Genomic DNA, 11173 nt, shown 5'->3' with positions numbered 1-11173 from the left:
AGTTCCCATGGTAACGACCCAAAAATTATACAATTTTTTTTCCTTACCTATTTACTCTGATACCCCTGAATTATTTACTATAACCTTCCAGACTCTAAGTGAGCACTAAGGAAACCCTACTCATATTACATACTTAAGCAGTGGAAAACATAAAAACATATATCCATATTTACAATACCAGAATTCAGTTTTTAACCCAAAACAAAATAACATAGTTACACATCATCCCAATATCATATATCTCAAAACCCTTGGTTACTACCCAAAAATACAACCATCTATTAAAACTTACACTACTACTAGGGTAATGTACTCGCTCTCTTTATCTGCGAGTCTGATCCGCTCACCTAACTGGATCACCTAAAAAATATTAAATCACTGGGATGAGACAACGTTCAGTAAGAGGAAATATGCAATTATTAGTGTGTGACAACTGAACTTACAAACATATTATACAAACAAATAACTTGAACTAAATTTAGCTAGCAAAACGTCTCATATAGTTTAAAATACCACTAACATCTCTGTTTACTATTTATTCATGATTCTAATACTATAGAATATCTGCTACTGTTTTTGTAAATCTATATACATAGAAATAACTATGATAATATCCTGAAAAACTGTACATCCTAATTTAACCTCTACTACTCCTCAGCTCGGCCCTAACAAAAACTCTGTGGCACGGTAGCTGGTAAACTGCACTCCACCAATTCTCAGCCTAGCCTTGACACAAACTCTGTGGCACGGTAGCTAGCAAACTGATCTGAAATAGCGGTATCGTGCTCTGCTAATAACTGATCTAATTCATGAAGGTCTAATACTATATATACTATATGTATTATCTTGTTGTTTCATCATGATTTCAAAATAACCATAACACTATAAATCTGATCTGAAATACTGAAATATCTGACTGAAATAACTATAATATCCAACTATATAATCTGTAATATCTAACTGAATAATCTTTAATGTCTGAGTGTTATGGTTTTGGAAATCATGGAATTCTGTAATGCTGCAAAATATCTGTTTATAAAATATTTGTAAAATATTTGTCTATAAATTATCTGTCCATGTATACATACACTGTAATTTATAAATTTTGTAAAAGCTGATAATACAAATTTCTGTGCACAAATTATGATAAGTTATGGTACTCTGAAAAACTGTATAAACTTTATACTGAATAAATATCTACTCAGGTCACACAACTAATAAAACCCATGCTCTGAAATCCATAAAACCATATAATCAATATTCCACACCTTATTAAGCAAAAACCATATTTTACTGATAAAATTCCTGAATTTCCTTACATAGCATATTTCCCTTACTTATTTGGCTTGGAGGCTCGCCCCCAACTCTATCCTCACGCCCTCGGCGTACCAATCTCAAAATCTTGTAATAATTTATACAAATTCCTTGATAAATCACTGAATTTTCCCAAAAAATTATCCATTCATATTTCTTGAACCTGTCTATTTAGAATTTCTTAAATTTTAATATACGTGGGTTCTTGGAAAAATACCTGCTAAGATCCTCAACCCAGAGTTTTTTACCAAAATATTTATTAAAAAAAATAAAAAAACACAAAAATAGATGAAATGGGATATATTTACGAAAATATACCCAAACCGACTTTCCAAAAGTCAGTTTGGGTTTTAAACTCAAAAAGCAGTCGCAACTTTTAGTTGGAAAAAAAAATAAAATAAAGGGGGCTGGGGGAAAGGCGTCAGGGAGAGAGGGTAAGAGGGGGGGGGGGGCTTGGGGGAAGGGAGAGAGAGGGGAGGTGGGGTTTAATTTAGATTGTCAGATAGAATATAAAAAAAAAAAAAAAGGTAAGGGGACTTACATGCATGCGTGGGAGGGGCAGGGAGAGAAAGGGGGCAGCTGAATTTTTTTTTTTTTTTTAGAAGGGACCAAACCGACTTTTGGAAAGTCGGTTTAGTGTTGAAATTTAACAAACCAATAGGGGGTCATTTGGGTTGTCAGGAAAAAAAAAGGGGGGGGGGGGTGAGAGGACTTTTGCATGCATGCGCGGCAGGTGTAGGGAGAGAAGGGGGCGGGCCAAATTTTTTTTTTTTTTTTTTAAAAAGGACCAAACTGACTTTCCAAAAGTCGATTTGGTGTTCAAATTTAACACACGTACCAATTTAATTTCAATTTTTTTAAAGTGACCAAACCAACTTTTCAAAAGTCGGTTTGATGAATTTTTTCTCTATATATATTCATATCAACTTCCTACTGCTCTCATCTATTATCACTTCCACAGTTGCATTATTTGCATTAGTTTCTTTGTCAAAAATATTTATTTTTTTTGCACACTCCCCACTATATTTAACACTTAGAGATGGAGCTTGGTCCACTTGATTCATCTATATTGACATTGGGGATTGTACATCCTTCCTATAGGGCATGGGAGGAGGATCATTTTGATGCCTTTAAAGGGCGTTAGTGTGTGCACACATTAGAAACCATGTGGCATGCCCATCCCAGAAGTATTCTGTGGATTCAATGAGCATGGTTCTATCCATGGTACCAGATTCTATATATTTGCTTAGACCATCATTTAATTAGTGCATTGTTGGAGCGTTGGAGGCCTGAGACACACACATTTCATTTTCCTTGCGGCGAGGCGATGATAACGTTGCAGGATGTTGCAATCATCACAAGATTACGTATTGATGGCGACGCTGTTATGGGTACAATGCAGCAAGACTGGGACATGTTGTGTCAAAGCCTACTCAGATGCAACCCCCCCACTGGCCGAAGCAGACGAAACGGCGCGTCCTTGTCTATGACATAGATGGACGAGAACTTACCTGATCTTCCTGATGAAGCATCTGAGGAGGTCGTATTGCAATACGCTCGAGGGTACATACTATGTCTAATGTGCGGCTTGTTATTCGTGAACAAGTCGCAACACTATGCGTCGCTGATGTTCCTCCCTCTATTGAATGACTTAGAGAGGGCGTCGATGTATAGATGGGGTAGCACTAGACTTGCATGGCTATACAGAGAGATGTGCCAAGTTGATCGTGTGTAGAGTCTGTAGACGCAATCAATTGGAGGTGCGCTATTCCTCTTGCAGGTTTGGGCATGAGAGCGCATGCCCTTTCTTGCTCCAATTAGAGTTGGCATGCCACATCTGCTTGCTGATATCGACGATGGCCCGTTCCCACTTGTGGTCATATGGTGAGCTTCATTTCATGCCGCACACGTCCCTCAACATACTCTGCGGTCCTATCAATATGGCCTTGATATGATGCGTGAGGACCAAGTAATATTGTATTTATTTTATTTGAATCGTTCAATATGGGTTCAGAACGTTTACTATTCATAGTAATTTTCTGAAATAAATTCATTGTTAGCAGTTTATATGGATGTCATACACTGCAGATGTCTACGCAAATCTACCCCTTATATGCCTCGTAGGTGTACAAGTTTGGCTTGTTCGCACCCTTATGATTTGCTTTCAGATCATGGAGTGGCACTTGTCGGATCGTGTAGTGCGGTAGTTCGGGCTGAGGCAGTAGATCCCTCATCCAACTCAGACAGGCTATGACCTCGACAACCATTATTCGTATCTACACGACTGTGACTGGCGCGACAATCATCAAATCAACTTTCGCACTAAGTACGAGCGTACCCTCCAAATGCAGCAACACAAACTGGACAATGCCATCTACATACTTAGGGAGCTTCCACTCCCTAGGCATACGCCTCCATTGGCGGAAGATGGATATAATGACTGGTACCAATCCATCACGATTCCCTGCGTGAGTAGAACCGCAAATTTACACATGATAGTGGTGAGTGAAAAAATAACTGAACGCATGTAAAAAATAGACTGGTTTTATATCATTAACTTATTCATACTGTGTCCAACAAATTTTGTTGTAGTAGCATATGATGGGGACCATTCACTTATCTAACTGTGTCCCGACTTGTCCCGCTAGACCAATTGTAGGGGCGTGTATGCAATTTGTGGCTGAGGAAGCTCGTTGATCAATTCATAGGTCTTGCCATGCCAACGCAGAGGGTCTCGAATCATATGATGATGTTACAACTACTGAGCAGGCGTCGCATAGAAGAGGTCGTGGTGGACCTTGTCAGAGCCGTGGGGGGCGTGTTCGAGTTGGGGGGGGGGGCTCCCACCCAACTATCCCAGTGGATAGAAGGTGATTGGGGAGCAACAACACTGTAGTTCACATCGGCAAAGACCTTCATCTAGCATGCAGAGGCTTCTTCTTCCCATATGTCATATGGGGGCTATCAGCATCAGTAAGGGCATCCACCAGTACACCATACCTGCCAGAGGCTCTGCAGTCTACACAAAGTGACCCACCTCCAATGTATCGGGAACAACAGCAATACCACCAATTTCTGAGCTCATCGTCGATCCCATTTGATCTTTCGTTGATGGGGTCGGTTGATGCTAGACTGGAGGAACATATCCCTCCAACAATTGAAGGTAACAATGGTTTGGAAGGGGCAACTGGACATCGCAGAAGGTAATGTCAACCTCCACAAGAACGACGCCAACAACCACTGAGACAAAGGAGACCGCAACCATGTGGGACTTAGTGACGCAAGAGTAGATTATTATGCATGTATACTTTAATGTTTTTTTTTTTTCGAGCAATGAATAATAATAACCATATTTAATAAAAAAAACTGCATATATTTTTTTTGTACGAAATTTTTTGAAATTTATAATTATAAATTGACCATGAAATAAATTAATAACGAAATAGAACAACGCAAATAGAACTTGAGTACAACTCACTAATTTCAAAAGCTATAAAGCTTAATGGCAACTCGCAAATTTCAAGTACAATACACATTAAGTACATATTTTGAATGTATTATGATGGTCCAGCATTGTCATGACCTCTAGTCCTCCTTGGACATCGATTGCGGTTGTGACCTTATTTGTGGCTAAACCTGCACCGCATCCTCCGACTGCCCTCTCGTACATCCATTTCGTTATGCAATCTTGAACTTTTAGGGCGTCCTTTCTACCTAAGCGAATGTCGATTACCATATAATATTGGCGCTACTGGATCCGTCCAATATTGTTCATGGAGGATGGGAATGAAGTCCATCGCATATGTCGCATAATGCTCCTGGACAGTGAAACAAGGGTCAATATAGCGACTATACCCCAATCTCCTTGCACCACAGATAGCTAACAAGTGAGAACAAGGGTAGTGTAGATTCTGCCACTTCCCACATGTACACTGACGTCCCTTTATGTCAACTGTTTGAATATTTCGACCCTTATTTGGTGGCTCCGGCACAGTTTGAATGCTGAACAACCCCCTTTCAATGTTGAAGTTGATAACCTCATGTCCAGCATACGCCATTTCCCTCCTCTACATTTGCAACAACATATATGGCGTGTAACCATTCCCCGACTCCATTGCTTGGCGAGATGCCTCTCGCTGGGCACTAAAGTACTGCGCAACGCGATAAAATGTCATCTGGACAATGCAGTTATTGGTAGACTACAAGTTCCTTTCAAGACGACATTAAAACATTCAACAAGATTCGTGGTCATGTTTTCGTACCTTCGACCACCATCGTGACATTGCGTCCACATGTGAGGAGGTATCTCTTCAAAAAAAGACTTTGCAATTGGCCCACCCTCTGTTAGGATTCCTTCCATCATACTATTGAATTTACTAACTTGGTGCTCCCTACCAGCTATTTCAACCATCCCCTTGAGCATTATATTGTGCACCCTCTGGTTGAAGTTGCTAACAAAGTGACGCAAGCAAAACTGATGGTGCGCACATGGCGGTTGCCAATCATCGTTCTAACGAACGACGGCAAGAATACCTGCATGTTTATTTGATATAAGACACAAATTATCGCGATCAATCACTTCATCCCAAATGCACTTAAGGAACCAGGACCATGTGCATAGACTCTCCTCCTCAACGATGGCAAACGCTATAGGAAATATTTGTTGATTTGCATCAAGGGCCGTTGCAATTAATAATTTACTTTTATATTTGTAGTACAAGTGTGTTCCATCCACACAGAGAATTGGAGGACAATGACGAAATCCCTCTATTGATGCTGCAAATGACTAGAACACACATGTCAAAATAGTAGCGTTGTTAGCATCAGAGATTTCTCTCCACGCCCACTTCACCTTTGGACGAGAATTTATTTCACACATAGCGTGCATCCACTTTGGAAGTAGTTGATATGAAATATCCCAATCTCCAAACACCCTTGCAACTGCCATTTGCTTCCTGAGCCATACCTTTCTATACAATACATGATACTAGTACTTTGACCTCAAGTGTGCTTGCAAAGCTGCAATAGAAGCACCGACATCACTCTTGATAATTTCTACGATTTCATTTGCAACTAAGCTAGACTTCAGTTGTGGGTGGTCCTGCGAGAGAGTCTCGTTTATTCATGTATGTGGCCCTCTGTATTGTGTAATTTCAAATAGCCCATGCTTTTTACGTTGAGTTGCACGCAACTGCCAAACACAACTCTCGTCTGCATTGCACCTAACCATCTACGTTGTTGGGGTGGATTGCACCACCTTAAAGTTGTGGCGTGTTTGCTCATGGTGGACGCACACGGAGTGAATGAGGTCATTATTCGTGTTGAAAATCATACCTTTCCCAAATTTTGAGACACCATCCCATCGGGTGCCCTCGAGTGAACTTTCAACTTCAGTTCTTATATGACCGGATTCAACATCAACCATGTATGCTAACGGCTGCATGTCGCGTACCCTCCTGTGACCGACATGTGTGTTTTGAGGAGGCATCACAAATTCTTCATGGTGAACCCCATAATCATTTTGTCCACTAGCTTCATCTACCCCTGCGTCTGCCTCTTCAAAATCCTCTTCTATATCCTCTTCTTCCTCAAATTCACAATCGCAGTCCATATTAGGTTGCATTGGCCGGATTGTGTATGCCCCCCTCTCATTCATGACAATAGATGGAACTATTTGGAAGTCTGGTATGGACACAACTCTAGTTGAACTTCGGTTATGACTATACTCTGTTGATTGTTCTGCTTCGTGATAATAATTGCTTCCCACATTGAATCGCTGCAAGGTAGACTCCTTATGTCAACGCTCTGTTGTAAAGAACTCTAGCTGAAATGATGTACTAGGGACATCATTCAAATCTAATGCCACAGTCACCTATGAAAGGTGATCAAATAGTTTGCTCGTCTCACCGGTACCATATTCGGTATATGGTTTACAATGGATGAGTGCTTCCCCCTGCAAAGTTGGGGCTCCGCCCATACTACTACTTCAAGGATTGCAATTAACAAAAATCTCAACTACATATACGTCCAGACAAGAACTCTACGGGTCTAACGCAATTAAGACGTCTGCATCATTTTTTATTGGGATGTCAATGTAGAACAAATTTCCACCACCCCCTCGTTGCAAATATCTTGATGTCAGTTCTAACATGTACTCCTTTGGATCAATATCTAATCCTTCATATATTTTGCATTTCAAAATTTCTAACTTCATCCTCCTTCGAACTCGAATGACTTTCGTTGGCCCAACACTATACTTAATACCGGTTGATCCATGAATAATCTCACCGTCAATGTATAACAAAACTGTAACTTTGTTAGCTGACGAATTTGACGTCATTATGACTTAACAAAAGTAGAGTTTATCTGCAAGGAGGTAAGAAGGTTGGAGATCAACAAATAAATGAAACAAGAGAAAGCTTGAGTGATGGCTGAGGGATGATGAACAAATATATAGGGGATTAGCATAACAAAACCGACTTTTGGAAAGTCAATTTTGATTTTTTTTTATGTACACCCACACACATGCATGCATGACGGACTTACTTTTTTTTTAATACCAAACCAACTTTTCAAAAGTCGGTTTGGACACTATTAATTTTTTAATTCCAAACTAACTTTCCAAAAGTAGGTTTGGACACTATTCATGCATGCAGGCAGGATGAAATTAATTTTTTAATACTAAACCGACTTTCCAAAAGTCAGTTTGGACACTATCACGAAATAATTTTTAATACCAAACCGACTTTCCAAAAGTCGATTTGGACACTATTCACGTACTTACGCATGCAACTGTTAGGGGAGCCCCCCCTCTTCTCTCTCTCCCCCTTCTCCTCTCTCCCCCTCCCAACACCTATCCCTTACCTTTTTCTTTTTTTCTTTTTTTTTATTATGCTTCCCATTTTTTCAAAAAAAAAAAATTCGCCCTGGCCCCACCTCTCTCCATGCCCCTCCCGTGCATGCATGTAGAAGTCCCCTTATAGCTTTATAATCACAAGACTCATTTTTTAAAAATAAATTACTAACAACTGGAACAAGGCAAGAAATAGGAATGATAAGAAAAGAATGTTAAAGTTGAATATAGAATCGATATACCTAATTGCTAAAATTACCAAAATAAAACAAAATTTACTTAACAACAACTTGTTAATTTCAAATTTGTAATTATTACATATCTTGTGACTATTACAAAGAATAAGTAAATTTGCATGCATCATTCTTATTTTAATCTTCCTCTCCCCCTATGTTTCACATAGTAATGTGCAGCCACTACTACAATTGAGATTTCTTCCGGTCCAAATTAAAACACTAATGTGAACGCTGACGATTTTGCCCCGGATTGCCCTCAACTTTTTACCTAAATAAACTATCCCAATCACTTAGGTCTTACTTAATATAATTTTATATTATATTTTCGTGAGTTTTTTTTTAAACAATAATATAAATTATATTATATTTTATCTAAATTTGTGCTTAAATTCATATAAGGTTTTAAATTTATACTCCCAAATACAGAGTTACTGTTCAAGCAAATTGAAGTTGAAATCTTAAATTTAAATTTGTGTATTTTGAAATATAAACTTATATTAATCGACATACCAATATCTACATATATAAGTTTAAGACTTCACATTTATTTTTCAAAAAAAAATTGAAATTAAATTGGTATGCATGGGATTAATCATCAAACCGACTTTCCAAAAGTCGGTTTGGTCCCTTTTTAAAAAAAAAAAAAAAAATTCGGCCACCCCCCTTGTCTCCTTGCCCCTCCCACGCATGCATGTAAGTCCCTTCACCTTTTTTTTTTTTTTTTTTCTTTCTGACAATCTAAATTAAACCCCCCCTCCCCTCTCTCTCCCTTCCCTCAGGCCCCCCTCTCTGACCCTCTCTCCCTGACGCCTTTCCCCTAGCCCCCTTTATTTGTTATTTTTTCAACTGAAAGTTGCAGCTGTTTTTTGGTTTTAAAACCCAAACCAACTTTTGGAAAGTTGGTTGGGTATATTTTCGTAAATATTTCCCATTTCATTTATTTTTTTATTTTTTATTTTTTTAATAAATATTTCAATAAAAACCTCACTCAACCCATGCCTGCAGGGTCCCAAAAATACCCTAATCCTAAAAATATAACACCCTAATTTTATTCCACAAAACACCAGTATATACTCTCATAACACAAAATCTGAGCTAAAATAAAATTGGTAATACCGGAAATACTCAAAAATCCACTTACCCTCATTTTTGGGCTAGTTCCCAAACTTCCCAAATCGAATTTCTGCTTCGTCTAGGTTGTAGAGAATCTCCTTAGGATCACCATGGTGGCTTCTGATCATCGAACCGTGGAGAGACAGAGCTGGATTTGTAGAGAGAAGTGAGAGAAAATGAGTTAGGGAGAGAGAAAATTGATTAAAATGAAAATTTTCCCCTGAAAATCTATTTTGGGGCTATATATAGAGTGCTGTCCACGTGGCCTTATCGACCGTCAGCGAGCCACGACACCTTGTCGATAAGTCCAAGAAGGGAGTTTGTTAACGAACACCTAACCTTCGTCGATAGTTTCAGGCCCTGAAAACAACCCCTCGGTAAACTCTTGTCGACGAGCCCAATAAGACTGTTCGTTGACGAACATAAAGCGTTCGTCGATGAGGCCCTGCTGCGTCCCCTTTAAATTTTCCTTATTTCTCTTATTTCTTTATTATTTAATTCCCATAATTATCTAGGTTACTACATTCTCCCCTCCTTATAAAATTTTGTCCTCGAAATTCACTATCTGTATTGAACACCATCCATTTGAGGAAAACAGACTACTTATTTTATTAATTACCCTCACTTATGGTGGAGGAATACCGTGATTACATAAGCAATTCTAGGAGATTACAATTATACTTATAAAAGAAAATTCTCCCAAAACCAAAACACTACCTATCATATAATCTAAAATACAATTATACATTCTTTACTCTGCACTGAATAAAATAAAATTGTCGTTATCTGAACAGCACTGACTCCTACTGTATCCCACTAAATAAGTGTGGGTATTTCTGTTTGATTTCTTCCTCAAGCTCCCACGAAGCTTCCTCTATGGCATGATTCCTCCACAGGACTTTTATTAACTGAATTTTCTTGGTGCACAAATCCTGTTCCTTCTTGTCTAAGATTTGCACTAGTGTTTTCGCGTATGCTAGTGAATCTCTAAGTTCTATCTCTGCATAATTGTTCATGTGGGATGGGTCTAGGACGTATTTCCTCAGCATGAAAACATGAAACACGCCGTGTATTCTGGATAAAGTTGGTGGTAAAGCTAACCTATAGGCAACTGACCCCACTCTCTTAAGTATCTCGAATAGGCCAATGTACATAGGGCTCAGCTTACCCTTCTTCCCAAACGTCATAACTCCTCTTAGTGGAGCTACCTTAAAAAATACCTGATCCCCCACATCAAACTCTAACTCCCAACGGCGAGTATCTGTGTAGCTTTTCTACCAACTCTGAGCTACACTAATTCTGTCTTTAATAAGCCGGACTTTATCGTACGCCTACTACACCAACTCTAGTCCCAATACTCACCTTTCTCCCACTTCATCCCAATAAAATGGAGAATGACACCTCCTACCATATAAAGCCTCGTATGGTGCCATCCCAATGTAGGCCTGATAGCTATTATTATTTGCAAACTCAACCAGTGGCAGATACTGGGTCTAGCTACCCCTAAAATCCAACACAAAGGTTTGCAGCATATCCTCAAGTATTTGTATTGTCCTCTCTGTTTGCCCATCTGTCTGAGGATGAAAAGCTGTGCTGAAAACTAACTGCGCCCATAGCCTCTTGAAAACTCAAAAATCATAAAATAAATTGGGGGTCT

Source organism: Malania oleifera, chromosome 10 (assembly GCF_029873635.1).
Source record: "Malania oleifera isolate guangnan ecotype guangnan chromosome 10, ASM2987363v1, whole genome shotgun sequence".
NCBI lineage: Eukaryota > Viridiplantae > Streptophyta > Magnoliopsida > Santalales > Ximeniaceae > Malania > Malania oleifera.
This window is presented reverse-complemented; position numbering follows the sequence as displayed.